The sequence below is a fragment of the Bos grunniens genome, chromosome 11 (assembly GCF_055505025.1).
Source record: "Bos grunniens cultivar Pamir isolate PY7600 chromosome 11, Bosgru_T2T1.0, whole genome shotgun sequence".
NCBI lineage: Eukaryota > Metazoa > Chordata > Mammalia > Artiodactyla > Bovidae > Bos > Bos grunniens.
The window spans coordinates 43658433-43676383 of NC_141175.1; the positions used below are offsets into that span (position 1 = coordinate 43658433).

The 17951-nt window shown below is 42.7% G+C and overlaps 1 long non-coding RNA gene across 3 annotated transcripts in view; it reads right to left on the minus strand.

Annotated features, from left to right (window-relative positions):
* The window catches only part of LOC147363009 (uncharacterized), a 117447-nt gene extending 114410 nt beyond the window's left edge, over positions 1-3037 (minus strand). The window contains exons 1-3 of one of the 3 annotated variants that reach the window (XR_015136698.1): positions 2577-3037; positions 1653-1756; positions 989-1096 (exon numbers count right to left, since the gene is read on the minus strand). This is a non-coding gene — a long non-coding RNA (uncharacterized LOC147363009). Of the gene's footprint in view, positions 1-988; positions 1097-1652; positions 1989-2576 lie in introns of those variants that run through there. The other 2 variants (XR_015136702.1, XR_015136697.1) reach the window with 2 other exon arrangements.
* Positions 3038-17951: the final 14914 nt, after the last annotated feature.

The window sequence follows — 17951 nt, forward strand, 5'->3', positions numbered from 1 at the left end:
TATCTGCCCACAATGCTTCTGTCCACTGATTGGCAGAAGGCAACTTCCCTCTGCTCCTGGGTGTATCTAGAAAAACTGAACTGGGCCTCTAAAGCCAACCCTCCCTGTACACCACCCCCTTGTCTAAAGGGATTCAACTTTTAGCGCAGTTCTCTCCTTGCTTGCTAAAATGCATCGGACTCACTAGGTATAGAAACTGCTTTCATAATAAATGCCTACACACAATGAAATTTATATTTTAGCCACAAAGCCAGGCAACCCTCAGGCCACTGCCCATGTTATGGAAACGGGGCTTACAAATCAAAAGAACCTTAATAACAAATTTTATTGATCAGTTGAAACCTACATAACTGGCATGGCCTCCAGAAAAGTACCACACCCAAGTTCACACACACATGTGGGCACACACAGCATTTCACTCTATGTTGCCACACATGCGTTTCATCTGGGTAACTGTCTCGTGCAAGCAGATGGGGGAGAAATACTTAAAAAGATGGACTCCTATTGTTCCACCAAACAACTTAAAACTGATCGAAGCCTCAGAGGAGAGAAAAACAAAGCCAGCTCTCTGAGGCTTTCTGTCTACCCCTTCAGAAAATCATTTGCGTCCCGGGCAACACTCAGAAAAGAATTAAAATTTGAGCAACCCTGGTTTACTTGTTTATATGCATCCCCATAGAATCCCCCACCACATCTACAGAAGCTTCAAAGGCTCCGCGACGAGACCCGTCAGGATGTGGGGAGAGCGAGAGAGAAAGACACTCTCGAGCGTTTGGAGACCCCAGCCTGGGCATGCAGGCTCTCAGGCATCTGGTTATCCCTGCCTGACACCGCGCCTGCGATTTCAGACTGTTTAATTAATTCTGATAATACCGCATCGCAGGTGCTGCAGGAAGTATGTTAATTTAAGATCACGTCTTACCAATTCCCACAGGTTTCATTTGAACCTAATAAATGAAATAATCTCCACCATGAGCGCCTTGCTTACCTAATTAGGCGTGGGGCGACGAAGCAGTCACACTTGGGGAACATCAGTGCCACTGGTCATCTTCAAAAGCATAGCTGTGACCTGCCTACAGGCTCCTTCCCTGGGTTTCTATTAGATACAGATCAAAGCCAAGCAAATAAGGAACCACACTGCTCTTTCTCTACCAGCAACCCTGTTTCCCCCCCCGCCCCCCTCTCAATTTCTTCTCTTGTCTTCTTAAACATTTCTATCTGCTGGATCCTATGAAATCTCACCATGTTTATACCAAACTTTAATTTCGTATTAATTCAGTTAACAAATGCTATAAGAGTCAGAGTATTTTTAACCAATGGGTAATTTCTAACTAGTAAGTTCTTTCCTTACTGATGAGGCATTAAAGGGAACGGTCTAATTCTACCTGAACAAGTAGCAACATAAAGGCCATTTTGCCTTCCCTTATCTCTCACTCCCCGACATAGTCATCATCAGAAACTAGCCTTCTCTGTGGGGTACAAAGCTGCCTAGAATATCCTCACCCCCACTTACTTCATGTCCATGCTCAAGAAGCACCTGATCATCAAGGCCTTTCCTGACCAGCCAAGTATTAATAAAAGAGTATTATTAATGAAAAAGAGTAGCATTAATAAAAGGGATTCCCAGGTGGCGCTAGAGGTAAAGAGCCCACCTGCCAATGCAGGAGATGTAAGAGACGTGGGTTCGATTCCTAGGTAGGGAAGATCCCCTGGGGGAGGGCACAGCAACCAATCCAGTATTCTTGCCTGGAGAATCCTGTGGACAGAGAAGCCTGGTTGGCTACAGTCCATGGGGTCGCACAGAGTCAGACACGACTGAAGCAACTTAACAGTACAGCAACCCCATCTCTACAAACTGCACCCTGGCCTCCTAACACAAAATGAAGACTTGGCTACTGCAGTATCTTGGCTGACCTAAATAGCACAGACCAAGACTTATTTATTAACCCTGCTTATGAGATTCACCTGAGGAATTCTGCAGTCAATGTCCAGCCCCCAAGATCCGAAATTCACTTGGTCCATTGTGGGCTCTGGACATCATTGTGTGTTAAATCTCCCCCAGACAAGAGTGGAATTCTCTGACACCCAGGATTAAGTGGACTTAGGCTTGAGGAGTCACTTAATAGAGGACGGTGTATTATGAGTATATACCTGGTCAAACAGATCAAGTATTTCCCTAATCCTCAGTGGACTGAAGCAAAGGTTACATTCACTTTATTTTGTTCTACATAGACTCCAGTGTCAGAGCCTCCAGGTGGAAAGGATTTAACTGAATTCCCAGGTCCTAGCTTGGCTTCCCTGTGATCAGGGAACGTCTAGCCAATGGTTATTTTCCCTCCCCTCAAAGTCAAAACTCACTCAGACGAAATAAACTTAGACAAGATATAAAAACATGACCTCTGGCCCTCAGAGGCCTTGCTGTGGAGATAAAATACAGAAAAGGAAAAGCCACACTAAAGGCTTTTTGGGTAACCTCAGGTTTTTGAGGTGCTCCTCTCTCACTACTGGGATCTGGCTCTCTCCCACCATGGCTCAAATTCAGACTCTCCCTGCTCCTCTTCCCCCAGCATACTTACAGTGGGATCTGACAGAGAAAGGCAGCCTTTACTTGATGTAGGACCCCAAAGACTGGTTTTCCACTGGGTAGAAGGTTGTGAGGGAGCCGCACTCGGCAGCATCCCTCTTGAGAGAGCTGCGTCCTCCCGGAGGGTGATGAACTGGGTCCCGTGTGGCCCCCTTCCCACTCAGCTCACAGAAACACTGCCCAGGACTGCCCAGCTCGCAAGCTTCAAGATTCAGTTGGCTTCTCCCATTTTCCATTTTCTGAGCTGAGCTTTGAACAAAAATTGAACAAATCTCCAAAACTCAGAGGGGAAACCCAGAAAACACTGCCAGGTTTTTCTAACCCCTGCTTGAAATAATCAAACCCCCAGTGTATGCCCAAACTCAGCCAATGCTGGCTCAACCACAAGCCCCAGCCTCGCTAAAAAATTCATAAACCACAGAACAGCTGGGCCACAGTCTGCTTTCAGAGCAAAGCGTCCTCTATCAGGTTTTCATCTAGGCACTGCTGAAGAACTAAGTATTTATTCCTAACAGAGACTTGAAAGGGGAACTCTTACTGGGTGTCTGCTCAGAGTCACACGAGGACAGATTTGATGGGAATCCCATGCATATTCCAACTAGATAAAAGATATTATTCATTCCTAAAATGTCTTCAGAGACACCATTAATGGAGAAATTCCAAGTGACAGAAATAACCAAAAAAAAAATTCCCCTAATATCAACACGCAACTGCACTAAGATGGATCAGGGAAAGGAATGCTTAATATTTAGGTCCTCCCTAAAATCATGTTTCTTCCCTTTTCATCACAAAATATAAGAACTGGCTAGGGGAAGTAACAGGGGGAAAAGATGCCCCCTGGAAAACATATGGGACCAGTTAAACACTTTTTTTCCCTAAAAGGAGAGATTTCATTTGGAAGTTGCCATATTTTGACAATCTCTATGGCGACTTGTCTTCCAATGAATTTCCTTGATCATGACAGGCTGTGGTAAACAGAAAGGACCTCTTGCTATTAGGCCATCAATATTCTACGTGTGGAGAAGGCAGTGGCACCCTACTCCAGTACTCCTGCCTGGAAAATCCCATGGATGGAGGAGCCTGGAAGGTTGCAGTCCATGGGGTCGCTGAGGGTTGGACACGACTGAGAGACTTCACTTTCACTTTTCGATTTCATGCATTGGAGAAGGAAATGGCAGCCCACTCCAGTGTTCTTGCCTGGAGAATCCCAGGGACAGGGGAGCCTGGTGGGCTTCCTTCCGTCTATGGGGTCACACAGAGTCAGACACGACTGAAGTGACTTAGCAGCAGCAGCATTCTATGTGTAGGTAATAAAGTTTAACAAGTCAATTTTTTAAATCTTTTAACTTCATGCTTTCTCCAAAGACTATATCTAAGGAAGACGATAGAGAAGTTAAACACCTGAAATCCTATGGGGACCCTAAATAAAACTTCTCAGATTCAGGGAAGCCATTTTTTCTGGTAAGACCTTTTTTTTTTTTTTCTTTAAACAATGAAAGCGAATTTTCTTGCCCTCAAACTGACCATTACTCTGTTAACTAGCACATCCATAAATCTATAGTATTGGGTTGGCCAAAAAGTTTGTTTGGGTTTTCTGTAATGGAAGGACCCACACAAACTTTTTGGCCAATCCTATACAATAATGACTGCTTATAATGGTACTCTTTAAGTCCTTCAAGACTCTTCATTAACTGTAACAATAAGATAATATTCTGTGTTGTGTTCTCAGTCTTCAAAGACAAATTATTTAACAATAATATACAATACATTCCTAAGCCAACTTCCTTTAGCTGCATTTTCCTTATTAAATAATGTGTCCAATGCAACAAATATTAAATGAATGGATAAATGGGTAAATGAACAGGAGGAAAGGAGAGAGGAAGGGAGTTTTCTACAACCTAGAAATACACTTCCTGCCTTAGATACACTGGCTCAGGGACAGACTGGTTAATTCATGAATCAGAGGTTCCATTCCCCGTTTTCATATTTCTAGTAACCCACATAAATTCACTGTGTATTTTCACAATCTACAGAACAGGTCTACTGCTGCTGCTGCTGCTGCTGCTGCTGTCGCTTCAGTCGAGTCTGACTCTGTGCAACCCCCATAGACGGCAGCCTCCCAGGCTCCCCCGTCCCTGGGATTCTCCAGGCAAGAACACTGGACTGGGTTGCCATTTCCTTCTCCAATGGATGAAAGTGAAAAGTGAAAGTGAAGTCTCTCAGTCATGTCCGACTCTAGCGACCCCATGGACTGCAGCCTACCAGGCCCCTCCGTCCATGGGATTTTCCAGGCAGGAGTACTGGAGTGGGGTGCCATTGCCTTCTCAGACAGAACAGGTCTAATAGAAGTTAAAGATGAACTGACCAGGGTACAGATTTAAATGAGACCAGCCGCAGAGTGAATGCCATAGATAATACTTTGCATTGTATCAGACTTTTGTGCTTGATTCAAAACGCCTTCACAAAACTCCTCTAGATCCTCACCACGGTACTGTGAGACAGATGTGGCCGGTAAATCTCTGCCATGTTCAGAAGAGGCAGCCGAGGCTGGGAGAAGTTAAACGCCTCACCAAGTACACGGCTGGTGTGGTGGGATCAGGATTGGATGCAAGAATTGTTTCAGCCCAGTAGTGTTCATCCTGAGGAAGTTTTCATGTTAATTAAAGAGTGTGTCCTGTGGCCAGGAATAAAAATAGTGGTTTTTGAGCACCAGCTGAGAAGTCTGTAGAATCCAAGGCACACAGAAAGTCAATCAATTTTCCAGAATTAGGAAAACACCCATTTCCTTGCTTTTACTCCTCCCCAAGCCATTGTTTTCATTCTTTCCGACCTGCTTCCGTCTTCCTTTATCTTTCACCATCTTCCCAAATTCTTCTATGAAGTGTTCCCAATTACTCTAATCCAGTCACTTCTTCTTCCTTCGAGCTCTTACAACTTGTACCTCTTCTGGCGCTTGTCTCACATAATTTGGTCAGGTCTTTCACCTAGCCGCCCTGAAGTTTCCTTTACACCTTGAACTGTCACTATATAATCATAGGTATGCCCACAAATAGACTGCGCTTCCCCCAGGGCAGGGAGGTCATGGAGTGGACAGATGTTTCTCCAGCCCACAACTGATGACTTCCATCTTGACTAGCCCCCAAGTCCTCTTAACCTGATAACTGCATTGCTGACAATCCTGTCTTCTCCACTCTGTCATTGTGGCTTGGGGGTGGCCAAAACCTTTATCCTGCCCCAAGGATATGTACACGATCGAACCAATCTATGGGGCTCAATTCTGAGATCTGTGATGGCAGTGGAAAGAAGAGGATGGATTGCCACTGAGATTGCCAACAAGGAAAATGATGTAAGCCTGAAGGTGCTGGGAGCACCATGTGGAGCCAGTCTGAATCCAGCATGGAGAAGGAAGAACCAAGGGATGAGGAGCTCCAGGTCCTGATGAGAACATCTGAGTCACTGGATCTAGCTAGACCTAACCCCTGACCTTCCAGGGGTAGAGAAGCCATGTGTTTCCCTTAAGTCCATTGGAATTGGATTTGTTTAGGGTCCCCTCATTTCTCTATTGGAGAATCTTTTCTGGGAAATTTGATAGGGAAAGAGACTATGGAACTTTCTGGGAACTGAACATGCATAGCAATCTTGTTTATTACAGCTCAATAAAAATAGGAATATTTTTAGGATGGTTTTAGTCACACTTTAAAAATACTGAGAAACATTCCACTGTTCACAACAAAGCCAAAAAATATAAAACATGTTAATGTTAGTCGTGAAAATCATTAGTATGACTTTCCTTCATCAATTCTTAGATGCACATTATTCTCAGACTGTAACATTCCTGAAATCAGAATGTGTCATATAATCAAAGGGGTCACACAATCCCTGGGCTTCAATTAAAGCTGAATTCTTCCACAGAAGGTACATGATTCTTTCTGTCAATGAGAGTGCAGGCTCAGTCACTCAGTCAAATCTGACTCTTTGAGACGCCAAAGACTGTAGCACGCCAGGCTTCTCTGTCCACGGGATTCTCCAGGCAAGAATACTGGAGTGGGTTGCCGTTTCCTTCTCCAGGTGATCTTGCCAACCCAGGGATAGAACCCATGTCTCTTGCATCTCCTGCACTGGCCAGCAGATTCTTTACCACTGCATCACCTGGGAAGCCCTATCTGAGCTTACTGAGAATTAATTTCTCTAATTTGAGCTACACCACCAGTACTTGTAAGTCAAATTCTCAGAGAGATTTGGGTTTTATTCCCTCTTCAGAGGCCCAAAGCTGAACATGTAGGTTTCCTTGGTGACCCTTCTAGAGAATTTTCATTTACCCTTTCACTGAGTGAGTAGCTCTTTGATATCCTGCCTTTTTGTAGGGGTCACCTGTTAAACTTCCTATCTTAGATACTTTTTCTTGATGCAAATAGTACATAAAATGATGCTATTTTTTTACAATAGATGGTGTCTTGACTTTTGTGAATTACAGCTGTATTATTAATATTAGATTTGGCTTGTGAAAGTGATGGTGATTGTGAAGTCCCTGAATTACTTCCTGGATGATCCCACTGGATGTCTTCCTCCCATTGGAAACCAGAATCTGGACAAATGAAGACTGTGTTGTAAACATCTTCCTAAACCTTTCTGAGTCTAGAATAAAGGCCAGGAACATAGAGGTTGCTTAATACGTAATTGGTTAGTTTCTGAATTAACTAAATTAATGACTGATGAAGTCAAAGAGTTGTCTGATGAGGCCTCACAAATAGCTGAGAAAAGAAGAGAAGCTAAAAGCTAAGGAGAAAAGGAAAGATATACCTGTTTGTATGCAGAGTTTCAAAGAATAGCAAGGAGAGATAAGAAAGCCTTCCTCAGTGATCAATGCAAAGAAATAGAGGAAAACAATAGAATGGGAAAGACTAGAGATTTCTTCAAGAAAATTCGAGATACCAGGGGAACATTTCATGCAAAGATGGGCTCGATAAAGGACAGAAATGGTATAGACTTAACAGAAACAGAAGATATTAAGAAGAGATGGCAAGAATACACAGACGAACTATACAGAAAAGATCTTCGTGACCCAGATAACCAAGATGGTGTGATCACTCACCTACAGCCAGACATTCTGAAATGTGAAGTCGTGTGTGCCTTTGGAAGCATCACTACGAACAAAGCCAGTGGAGATAATGAAATTCCAGTTTAATTATTTCAATCCTAAAAGATGATGATGTGAAAATGCTGCACTCGATATGTCAGCAAATCTGGAAAACTCAGCAGTGGCCACGAGACTGGAAAAGGTCACTTTTCATTCCAATCCCAAAGAAAGGCAATGCCAAAGGATGTTCAAACTACTGCACAATTGCACTCATCTCACATGCTAGCAAAGTAATGCTCAAAAGTCTCCAAGCCAGGCTTCAAGTGTACATGAACCGTGAACTTCCAAATGTTCAAGCTGGATTTAGAAAAGGCAGAGGAACCAGATATCAAATTGCCAACATCTGCTGGATCATCACAAAAGAGGGTTCCAGAAAAACATCTACTTTTGCTTTATTGACTATGCCAAAGCCTTTGACTGCGTTGCTGCTGCTGTTAAGTCACTTCAGTCGTGTCCGACTCTGTGCGACCCCATAGACAGCAGCCCACCAGGCTCCCCCGTCCCTGGGATCGTCCAGGCAAGAACACTGGAGTGGGGTGCCATTTCCTAATCCAATACATGAAAGTGAAAAGTGAAAGTGAAGTCGCTCAGTTGTGTCCAACTCTTAGCGACCCCATGGACTGCAGCCTACCAGGCTCCTCCATCCATGGGATTTTCCAGGCAAGAGTACTGGAGTGGGGTGCCATTGCCTTCTCTGTTTGACTGTATGGATCACAATAAACTGTGGAAAATTCTGAAACAGATGGAATACCAGACCACCTGACCTGCCTCCTGAGAAATTTATATGCAGGTCAAGAAGCAAAAGTTAGAACTGGACATGGAACAACAGACTGGTTCCAAATCGGGAAAGGAGTACATCAAGGCTGTATATTGTCACCCTGCTTATTTAACTTATACGCAGAGTACATCATGTGAAATGCCGGGCTGGATGAAGCACAAGGTGAAATCAAGATTGCCAGGAGAAATACCAATAACCTCAGATACGCAGATGACACCACCCTTATGGCAGAAAGATAAGAAGAACTAAAGAGCCTCTTGATGAAAGTGAAAGAGGAGAGTGAAAAATTTGGCTTAAAGCTCAACGTTCAGAAAACAAAAATCATGGCATCCAGTCCCATCCCTTCATGGCAAATATATGGGGAAACAATGGAAACAGTAAGAGACTTTATTTTGGGGGGCTCCAAAATCAGTGCAGATGGTGACTGCAGCCATGAAATCAAAGACGTTTGCTGTTTGGAAGAAAAGCTATGACCAACTTGAACAGCATATTAAAAGGCATTACTTTGCCAACAAAGGTCCATCTAGTCAAAGCTATGGTTTTTCGAGTAGTTATGTATGGATGTGAGAGTTGGACTACAAAGAAAGCTGAGTGCCAAAGAATTGATGCTTTTGAACTGTGGTGTTGGAGAAGACTCTTGAGAGTCCCTTGGACTGCAAGGAGATCCAACCAGTCCGTTCTAAAGGAAATCAGTCCTGAATATTCATTGGAAAAACTGATGCTGAAGGTGAAACTCCAATATTTTGGCCACCTGATGCAAAGAACCGACTTATTGGAAAAGACCCTGATGTTGGAAAAGATTGAAGGTGGAAGGAAAAGGGACAGAGGATGAGATGGTTGGATGGCATCACCGACTCAATTGACACGAGTTGAGTAGGCTCCAAGAATTGGTGATGGACAGGGAAGCCCGGCTTGCTGCAGTCCATGGGGTCACAAAGAGTTGGACACGACTGAGTGACTGAACTGAACTGAACTGAAGAGGCAGAAGAAAATGCACCAGGGAAGCTCTTGGACTGGAGAAGTCCTTCTAAATATGAGCTCAAGATGTGGAGCTATTAAAGGGAGGTCTCCTTTCAGAAAAGCCCAATTAAACACCCCTCCATACAATGTCACACTGCTGGGAACATGAGTACCCACATGTCTGGAGGCACTAGATGTTACAATTAAAATGGTTTTCTGCCATTTCATTTGAACTTTCCTGAATACTTGGGTGGTTTTCTAAGTACCCACTTTGGTAACAGTGATTTAAGTACCAAATGAGATTTCTTTTCATTCAATTGAGCTTCCAGAAATGCCACAAAATTACTCTCCAGCATTACAGAAAATGATTCCTGAGAAGGTTGAACAAGATGTAACCTTTCACCCTCTAACTCTATTACCACTGGGGTGAAACCTTTGTTAAATCCAGATTTATAACCCTTCTCGGTTCATATTGCCTGGTGGGTCTGCAAGCACAGAGCCTGCATTTGTTGCCAGTGAGAAAACATTTGCTCAGTGAATTCTCTTGGTCTTTATCTCCTTTCTCTTGAGGATTGCTAGAAAATATAGCATTGACTCCCGATCTCTTTCTCTCTCTTTCCCCCCTCAGAGCCTCATGCCGTGTAACAAGATTGTTAAAGACAAATTGCTAACCATCCCTCTTACACACACACCTCATTAAACTGGTTGCACAATTTTCTTTCATTCTTTCTCCAGGGTTGCTGTAGGAATATAGCCATTTATAATAACTGCCACGTTGAATGTAACTGCTGGGTTCAGGTGAGAGTATGTATACACTCTTTGTTTTGCAAAAGGCTTTCTTTTAGGTACAAATAATTTAGTTCTGTTTCCTTAGATGAATGGCTACTGTATTAGAAGACCTTAGGTCACCTTGGGTTCAGGTTGGTTTTTAATGAATTCTGTTGAAATGCCAGAAACTACATGAGAGACTTCTGAATGGGTATATCTTACAAGTGATTTGTCATCATCACCCTCATCTTCAGCATTATTGACAAACTAATGTAAAATGACATGAGTAGGCCTCCCTTACCACCTCAGCTCACCCCATGGAGAAACCAAAAAAGGGAGCACGTGTGTCAGACAGGACACGTGACCACAAGTCTTATGGTCTTTGAGCCTCAATTTCCCCATTATGAAATGAAAACAAAAATTCTCTCCAGTCTATCTAACAGGGATTTTAAAACCATTCCAAATAATAATTGGTGTGGAAGTGATTTGAAACATACAAAGCAATAAACATGTGGAAGGTATTACTGTGGTCATATTAACGGGCTCTCACACAATTAGGCCAACAGCATTTTCTCTGTGACTTGGGGCTCACTCAGGGATCAGATAAAAAATGAACAGGAAGGGAAGAGATCCAGTAGCAGTGTCCTTGCTCGGACTTTTTGGAGGCTCCAGAACCCAGTTCTGAACATCCCAGCCCATAACACTCAAGGCTCACTGCAGAGCTCAGAGCCAAGTAAAAATATCAGGTCATCAGCTAAGCCACTTGCCAGGATGGCCATAGAACCAAAAACAGTAACTGCAGTATACAAGAGTAATCTCAAAACACAAACATGGTAAATGCAGGGACCCTGACTGCATTTACACTGCAGTAACACTGCAGTAAAAAAAAAAAGGGGGGTTCAGCCCATAACTAGGACCCTTGGCCTCCCCTGGCCCTGCCCACTGGCCAGCCCTGAAGCCCTTCAATCACCCTCTCAGCTCTGCCCTGTGCTTGAGCCAGGGTCCCCATGTCCGACAGCAATGTCAGAGCCCTGTCTGACTAGTTGGTGAGGCTGCAGTTAGCTTGGCCATCCTGGACCCCCAGACAACCACATACTCACCCAACAGCAGCCCTCCCCAAATCTCAACACAGTTATCTTCCACATGTTTGTTACTGAAGCCACCCACACCATGAGCCTAACCCAACCAACATTAAGTTTGCTACATTCTCCAGACATTCCTATTAAGGCCAGCCTTAAGCTTGTTAGCCCACATGGTAGAGCTCACCTTTTCCAGGCCCGCTGCCTCTGCCTTCCTCAACTCACCAGAAAGATGGCCTTGGCTCATCACCAGCACAGTCTAGGCCTGGAAGAGCCCACAGCCACTTCTCCTGGACAATGTCATTTTATAAGCAACTGTATCCATGTGGAAAAATTCTGTTCTTAAAGTCAGAAAGCCTGGGTTCAAATTTCAAATCTCACCATTTACAAATTGGTGGGAATGTGGATGAGTGCCTCTACAAACTTCATTATCTTCCCTTGAAAAAGTAGATTAACAGAACCTTTCAACAGTCATCCTCAGGCTGAGTGAAAACACTATGTAAACTATAAGATACTTTAAAACTTAATGGTTTGTTTTGTTATTTTTTTCAATTGTCCAGAAGTAGAAGACATAGAAATCACACTATTGAAATCCAGGCTCTCAATAAAAAAACCTGCCAAATGATTACCAATGAATAAAACCTATATTTCACATTTTTTAAATAAAAGCTATAGTGTCTGTGTTAGTCGCTCAGTTGTGTCTGACTCTTTGCAACCCATGGACTGTAGCCCACCAGGCTCCTTTGTCCATGAGATTCTCCAGGCAGGAATATTGGGGTGGGTTACCATTTCCTATGCCAGGGGTTCTTCCTGACCCAGGGATCAAACTCGCATCTCCCACATTGAAGGCAGATTCTTTATTGTCTGAGCCACCAGGGAAGCCCAGGTTGTCTTTATTCAGACTTAATAATATAGTTTACTCATCTCCCTACTTGCCAGCCCTCTTGCTTCCCACTTCTTGCTATAAACAAAAGTTATAAATCAGATTAAAATACACATTAATCTTAAAAGAGATCTCTAGAAATCTAAGATCCTCAGTTCAGTTCAGTTCAGTCACTCAGTAGTGTCTGACCCTTTGCGACCCCATGGACTGCAGCAAGCCAGGCCTGTCCATCACCAACTCCCAGAGTTTACTCAAACTCATTGAGTCAGTGATGCTATCCAACCATCTCATCCTCTGTCGTCCCCTTCTCCTCCCGCCTTCAATCTTTCCCAGCATCAGGGTCTTTTCAGATGAGTCAGTTCTTCACATCAGGTGGCCAAAGGATTGGAGTTTCAGCTTCAGTATCAGTCCTTTCAATGAATATTCAGGACTGATTTCCTTTAGGATAGACTGGCTTGATCTCCTTTCAGTCCAAGGGACTCTCAAGAGTCTTCTCCAACACCACAGTTCAAAAGCATCAGTTCTTCAGCGCTCAGCTTTCTTTGTAGTCCAACTCTCACATCCATACGTGACCACTGGAAAAACCATAGCCTTGACTGGACAGACCTATGTTGGCAAAGTAATGTCTCTGCTTTTTAATATGCTATCTAGGTTGGTCATAACTTTTCTTCCAAGGAGCAAGCGTCTTTAAATTTCATGGCTGCAATGACCATCTGCAGTGATTTTGGAGCCCCCAAAAATAAAGATCCTAAGATCCTAAAATCTAAGATCTTAAGATCTAAGATCCTAAAAGTGACTTAATTTTAAGAAAAACTTTCTAAAAAAAAAAAGTCGAAAAACCTTATGTACTATCGTAACCGTCTCTTCCTCTAAAGCCCAATTGTCAACCCCTATTGTCAGCCACTGACACTCTGTGACCTATTTTTATGGCAATTCCCTCATAACTGGTCTCCATGGCTCAGGCTGGGCTGGTGAGGACGGCAGGCAGGGGAGGCCACCAGGCTGGAGAGTCATGAGTTGCAATAAACCAGAGAAGTAGATAAGTGGGAGGCAGCCACAGAAGTTGCCAGAAGAGGAATGCCAAGTCATGAGGCTAAGATCAGGCTGGGGGAGTAGAGAACCAGGAACAACCGAGCTGAGGGAGCAATCAGAGCAGGGCAGTAAATCGGGTTGCATTTGCTCAATACAGGGAACATGAGACTGAGTGGACATGGGGGCCTGAGGCAGAACATGGGGGCGGGTTCTGGGGGTGGTGAGGAATAGTGGTTTCATAGGCTCTAGTCCTGAGACCACATCACAACAGCTTCAGCTGGATGTTTTTGAAGACCTTCATGCCACCCTTCTCCAGGGCCAACACTCTCTGCCCCTTGTAGTGGATCAGCAAGCAGCTCTCTGACATCACCTATTCTCTAACTTACAGTTTTCCTACATTCAACCCACCCACCAAAGGTCTGCTTTGCTCACAACCCCCTTTTGCACCAGAGCTTTCAATGTAAGCTTCCAGCTTACTCTGGCCCCTTAAACAAATTCCACTCTCCAGACTTTAGTGCACAAGGTTTCCACATCTGGCCCCAAATGATCTACCAGCTTTTTCTCTGTCCTCCCACAATCCCATCTCTTCTTTTCCAGGCATATGTTCCCCAAATCATCTGATTCCTTCCCATTTCTGTGCTTTTCTCACTTTATTCTCCCTATCAAGAAAACTATTTCTGCTCTGTCGCTCTAGATTCTAGATTCTTCTTCAAGACTCAATGCAAAACCCTCCTCTCCCATGAATTATTCCAGGGTTGCTGCACCTACAGTTATTAGCTCCCCTCTGAATTTCTTAGCCCCAACCCTGTTAGCAGTTTGGAATAAATTCTTGCATGATGACACTGCACTGTTACATTTCATCATTTCTATTATTTATTTTTCTGCTTATATATTATTAGTGAAAATCTTGTCGTTATTTTTTGTATTCCCAATTACCTAAGAATGCTGCTTCAATTATGGGAAGCCTTTAACAAATATGTACTAATTGCTTTATTGAAACTGTTGGCTTTAAGCTTACTCTAAAGGCTTCCTTCTATCTGTCCTCAGAAAGCTAATTCTAAGACTAGCAGTCTCATTATAGTACTAACATAGGTGTTTTATAAAAGCAAAGAGGCATAAGGCAAACTTTCAAAAAGAAGGGGAGGGGGGACACCTGTAGTGATAGTTACCCTACTCTTGAGTCAGACCATCAGGATTTGAATCCTGGTGGGGCCCTTTACCAACTATGTAACTTCAGGATATTAAATAACCTCTCTATACCTAAACCTCAGTATTCTTGCCTGGAAAATCCCATGGACAGAGGAGCCTGGGCTACAATCCATGGAGTTACAAAGTGTCAGATATGACTGAGTGACTAACACACACACACACACATACACACACACCAGGGGCTCTCCAGTAAAGAATCTGCCTGCAGTTCAGGAGACGCAGACATGGGTTTGATCCTGGGGTTGGGATGATCTCCTGCAGGAGGAAATGGCAACCCACTCCAGTATTCTAGCCTGGGAACTCCCATGGACAGAGGAGCCTGGCAGGCTACAGTCCATGGGGTCACAAAAGAGTCAGACACTACTGAGCAGCTAAACAACTACTATTATTAAAGTAAAGGTCAAAAATACATTTGATGATTGTAAGTTTTATATCTTCTATTGGGCTCAAAAGCTAGGAGAACTATAAAATGTGAATAATTAAATTTAATATGTCTCCTTGAATGCCTAAGTTAACTCAAAATGTTTCCCCTGCATATGGACTGATGTTCTGTAACTTCGTGAAGGTCATTAAACATATTCTGGTTGACTCACCAGGATTTGAGTTTGCATTTTGTGGTCTTGGAGTCTTTAAAGGAACGAATAAAGCCCTCTGGTTCAACAAAAGAAGCTGAAGCAAGAGAGAGAGAGAAGAAGGAAAAACAGTCTGCCATCATACTATCCTTCAACTGTTCTCATTCCTCAAAATGGAGCTTGATTATTTTTAATAGAGAAAATGTTACCATAGACCGATTCAAAATCGATTTATTAAAATTGACAGATTATCCAATCCTTTACCATAAGAGTATGCACACACTCCCTCTGAAAGCTTTTCTCCAAGAAACCTGGGGTTGCACACGCTTTCCTAGAATGCTATCAATTTAAATGATTGAAAAAAACAACACATAATAAGTGACAGATTTTTCAAATCAGATAAAGATGGGAACCAGATTATCTGTCTGGGGGTGATAGATTGCAGCAATAATAAATTCACTTGAAGACACCGGATCAATTTTTAATCAAGCCAAGAATTATTATTGCAGAAAGATAAAATGACCCATGAGAAGATGCCTTAATTTTCCACCAATCAAATTATAGCCTTTCTAAATAAGATGTAATGAGATCCATGGACTATCCAGGTTACACATCCCACCTAATTACCCGTGTTCCCTGTCATGTAGTGATATACTAGTGGTAAACTGACCTCTGAATTTGCCCAGATGAAAAGGTAATTAGTTTTTCCACCAAGCTGTAGTGAAAATAACAGCAGTGACACATGTCATCTCCTTTCACCAAGGCACAGTCTCTGAGGTGTTTGTTCTTAAAATATACAGGATATGACCTACTGGGTAATAAACTACACAGTCATTAAGTGAAGCTTGTGTCTGACAGAAAAACAGCCGCCATCTCTAAATTGAGAAAAAAGGGCCTGAAGGTAAAGCAAATCAGTCTACACTTGACATTAAACTTCATCAGCAGGGAACAATGCCCCCTCCCCCAGGAACCACCAATCAGGAGATGGAACGTGTAATTACTGACAATTGTGAAGATGCTATAGAGAGATTGGTATGCTCCATATGCTCCACTTGGTCCCATCTCTCCTTTCAGGATTGGGGATCTCTCCCAGCTCAGGTTCCTTCCCTCATCCAAAAGCAGCAGATAAGAAAGAGTACCAGCATAAATCTAGGTGTCCCCCTGAGCTAGTCCCAGTCCACATCCCGTCATCATCATTCATTCAACAAACATCTACACACGCACACAACCCTTCCTTTCTCCAATTCTTGAAACAGATAATCCCACCTACTTGAATTAGTCTTCTTCATCAAATCTATTTGTTCTTCATCCCTATTGTTGGACACATGCCTGAGCTCCTCCAGCATCAGAATTTCCTATATTTACTGCAAGTTCATTCAATTTATCACTTCTTTCAGTCCACTCTGTATCTCCTACTAATGATTTATATGTGCTTATAAAGAAATTATTAGCAAATTAGCAACCCTAGGTCATGTTTAGGCTTCCAGTGCTAATGATTATCAGTTGTTGATTTGAAATTAAGTTTCTTTAAATTTGTCCCTGTCATTAAATTCTTTGAAGAACTGTTTACATTTTACCAAGAGTATGAGAATTGCAAAGATCTTGTATTTTCAAACAGTACTGAGCCAACCCAGAGTTTTCCATCTAATAGCTCTCAGAAAGGCAGAATCCTCTAAGCTAATGAACAGCAATCCATGATGAAGCTTACATCTGGAGCTCAATGAATGCATTTACTACAAAAGTTTTTTTCCCAACTAATGACGTTTGCACAGTTTTTCTTTTTAATCATTTCATATACATTTAATCCATTTCTGGTAATGTGTGATCCTTCCAATTATCATATTCAAGGCATGTTCACAGTAAGGGCAAAATAATGACCAAAAAACTGCCAACTACTCTAGTGTAACACCCAGATGGCATTTCATTCAGTTGCAGATTCCAACACTCATAATCCCAAAATTTATTTAATAATAACCAAAAAATATTAGCTGTTTTGTTATTTTGGAGCTCAGTCCTGGGTGTTCATTGGAAAGACTGATGCTAAAGCTGAAACTCCAGTACTTTGGCCACCTCATGTGAAGAGTTGACTCATTGGAAAAGACCCTGATGCTGGGAGGGATTGGGGGCAGGAGAAGGGGACAACGGAGGATGAGAAGGCCAGATGGCATCACCGACTCGATGGACATGAGTTTGAGTGAACTCCGGGAGTTGGTGATGGACAGGGAGGCCTGGCGTGCTGCAATTCATGGCATCGCAAAGAGTCAGACACGACTGAGCAACTGAATTGAACTGAACTGATACTTTATATATAAAGTATAAAAAAATTTTAGTATATTATATATGTAATGGACTGAATATTTATATCCCTGTGAAAATGAAGTCCTAACATGTGTGATGGTATTTGAAAATGGGACCTTTGGGAGGTTCAGAGGGGGTCATGAGGGTAGAGCACCCATGATGAAATTCCCTTATAAGAGGAAGAGACCCCAGAGCCTTCTCTTTCTATCACAGAAGGAAACAGCAAGATGGCAGCTGTCTGCAAGTCAAGAAGAGAGCCTGGGACACCTGAATTGAATTGGGACATGTTGACCTAGAATTGAATCTGGGAAATCTTGACCTTGGACTTTTCAGCCTCCAGAACTGTGAGAAATAAAGGCACTCAAAGTATGGTGGCTGAGCTAATATAGTATACAAACATATTATGTAGTAATTATTACAGTATGTATTATATTAATATATACTAATATACAATGCATGAAATAATATCAAGTAACACTCTTTCAGGCAGTCTATTAACAGTTTTACATTCACAGTCTCAACCCACCAACTCAAGAGATAACTCCTTCATTCCAGTTTTACCAATGGAAAAAAGGCTTGAAGAGGGTAGCTAACTTGCATAAGGCCCCATAATGGACGAAACCTAGGCAATTTGTCTACATATGTACCCAT